The sequence below is a fragment of the Calliphora vicina genome, chromosome 2, assembly GCF_958450345.1.
Source record: "Calliphora vicina chromosome 2, idCalVici1.1, whole genome shotgun sequence".
NCBI classification, from domain to species: domain Eukaryota; kingdom Metazoa; phylum Arthropoda; class Insecta; order Diptera; family Calliphoridae; genus Calliphora; species Calliphora vicina.
The window spans coordinates 95,671,010-95,674,364 of NC_088781.1; positions in this window are offsets into that span (position 1 = coordinate 95,671,010).

A 3,355-nucleotide genomic window follows, 5' to 3' on the forward strand; every position below is an offset into this window, starting at 1 on the left:
TTATTGGCATTTTTGTGTATATATGATATCAGCTGTTTTAGCTGTCACTTAACGTTGCGGACAAAATTCTGTTTTCAACAGATTCATCCGCAACAGAACGGCAACGTTACAGAAAAACTAACGACATACACAACTTTCCCTATGCTAAAAACAAAACAGCTGATTCGGAACGGAACGTACAAACTAACTAGGCCTTAAGGCCCAACTATAATATGCATACACTAGCTTAAGTCAGCTTAAGCAAATGTGCGAATACATATAAAACGTATGTGACAAACTATAATGTACTTAAGAGAGTTTCGTCGAATTTTATTTGCTTAAGCAAAGTGCGAAGCTGGTCGCACATTCCGTACGGAATCAGCTGTTTATTTATTTTAGACAAAGAAAATAAAGAAATAAATGAAAAGGATGAAGAAAATTTATATATTTTGATAAAATAATAAGAAATACGTATTTTTTTAATTGCAAGTTGCACATTAATGTTCAAATTAATGAATGTGTACGTAAGTAAATTATAGCCACCTAAAAGTTTCTTTGAATTTCCTTAAGCATTTGACAGACTTTTCGTTCGGTTTTGACATTACCTTAAGCTAGCTTATGAATATTATAGTTGGGCCTTTAGTGTCACAAAACTTTATAAATTGTGAACGTACAGTAGCGAGCATAAAAAATGCAACGCTATGCAATGTGATTTTCAGCACTGATTTTGCTCAAAAAGGTATCCAATTGTCCACATCTGTGGTTTTTATATTCTTATTGGTCATAAGCAGGGAAACCGGAAATATGCTCTAAAAAAAGCGTTTTAGGCGCTTTAAATATGCAGTAAAAACTTTAAAATATGCTCTTAAAATTTAAAAAATATGCTCTTAAAAAAACAAACTTTTACATAATTTTTAACCAAAAAAAATTTACTTAAATTTTCAAATAAAAATCGATGTCTATTGGATCTGAAAACATTTTTAAACATAGAAAATGTTCTTTCGACATCAACTGATGTTACAGGAGCAAATTTAAAAGACAATATTTCTTTAACACTTAGAACGGTTAAGTTTGAATTAGAACTAAAATTTGATATTTAGATGGAGCTATTATTAAAATAGTGCTTATTTTATATTAAAAACAAGTAAGAGAGCTATATTCGGCTGTGCAGAATCTTATATACCCTTCACCTATAATTAGGTAAAAATAAAAAATTTAAATATTTTTAAGTGAAAAAATTTTTTTTTCAGTTTTTTCATTTTTTGGATAAAAAAATTTTTCGAATTATTTTAAATTTAAAAAAAAAAAAAATTTCTGTTTTTAAAATTTTTTTGGTGAAAAGCCATCTATTTTTCAATTTTGAATTTTAAACAAAGGAAGTAAAAACCTGTAACACAACAGCGAAAAATAAGTAAGACAAAATTTGTTTTTGATAAACTCAAAATATGCTATTAAACAGTAAAATATGCTCTAAAAACGCAAAATATGACATAAATATGCTCTTAAAACAAATATATGCAAAAATATGTATTTAAGGGTAAAATATGCAAAAATATGCACTAACAAATCGATGCCAAAATTCTTAAATAGTTCTGAAACGTGTAAATATCTTATCCATGTGCTCATTAGACTCACCAGAAAAAACATGCATTTGCATATTTTGGTTTCCCTGGTCATAAGCAATTATTGTATGACATTTTGTTCAATATTTTTTTACATAAGGATAATTATAAAACTGTTAGTAAAAAAAAATTGTGCGAGCAAAAAAATGCAATTCTACGGAAAAATAATAATAAACAAGTAAGAAAGTATTAGTGTTTATAAACCGGATAACCGAAAAACCGGTTTTTCTTCAAAATCTCGGTTTTTCGCGAACCGGTTAATTTAAAATGTTGATTTTCGGTTAACCGGTTAATCCGGTTTATATCACTCGGTTAACCGGTTTTTAAAATTTAGGTTTAAAATTAAGAAATCTCATGGTTTTGTGCATTTTTATACCCTTCAGCTTCGTGAGAAGGGTATATATAAGTTTGTAATTTCTACACTTTTCATTTCCGACCCTATAAAGTATATATATTCTGGATCCTTATAGATAGCGGAGTCGATTAAGCCATGTCCGTCTGTCTGTCTGTCTGTCTGTTGAAATCAATTTTCTGAAGGCCCCAGATATCTCCGGGATCCAAATCTTCAACAATTCTGTCAGACATACTTTCGAGAATTTTGCTATTTAAAATCAGCAAAATCCGTCCATAAATAACGGAGATATGAGCAAAAATCCGAGACAACCTCTGAAAATTTCATCAAAAAACACAATGTATTGCATGCTTTGACAAAAAAGCAACAAAACGTATGTTTTTGGATGTGCTTTGCGTATTTTGTTTTTTTTTGTGTTTTGTTTCTTTTGGCGTTGTTGTTGTTTTTTATACAACTAAACGTTTGTTTGGTTGTGTGTTGGTTTTTTTGACAAAAAAACAACAAAACGTATGTTTGGATGTGCAAGCTTTGCGTATTTTGTTTTTTTTTTTGTGTTTTGTTTCTTTTGGCGTTGTTGTTGTTTTTTATACAACTAAACTTTTGTTTGGTTTTTTTTGACAAAAAATCAACAAATCGTATGTTTGTTTTTCTTTTGTGTTTTGTTTCTTTTGGCGTTGTTGTTGTTTTTTATACAATTAAACGTATGTTTGGATGTGTGTTGGTTTCATTGCCTTGCGTATTTTGTTTTTTCTTTTGGTGTTCTGTTTCGTTTGGCGTTGTTGTTGTTTTTTGTGTTCTTGATAAATTTAGGATGCTGTAAGCTGAAAGTGGGCAATGTACATACAGTCAGCGTCTAAAGAAAGTGTACAACTTGTTTTTACATTTAAAACATTTTATTTACATATTAAAAAACTATTTTTTCTCCAGTTCTAGTATATTTAACAAAACATTTAATTGTTCTCTTGCAATATATAAACAAAAAACTAAACTATTTCAACTGCAACAAAAACAGTAACAACAAAACCAAAAATAGTCTATTTTTAACGCGTCAGAAAAAAGTGTACACATTTAGAATTGCAATAAGATTTTTCTAGCTACATAAAAAAATATATTGTTATTCTTTATTTTTGCCTAGATTATAATTTTTTTTGGATCTTGCTGCTAGTCTCATGAGATTTTAAGATAGTAGCTTTTCTTGTTTGATCGCGAGAACTTTAAAACCAAAATGGGAAAACAAACTGCAATTGAAACAAGAAAGTAAGTCATAAAATTTAAAAATGAAGGCAAATCGTCACGTGAAATCTCCTCTATAATAGGAAGAAGCCATAATACTGTAAAAAAAATTATAGACAAACAAACAAATTTAGATTTTTAGAAGATCAGCAACGTGCCGGAACACCAA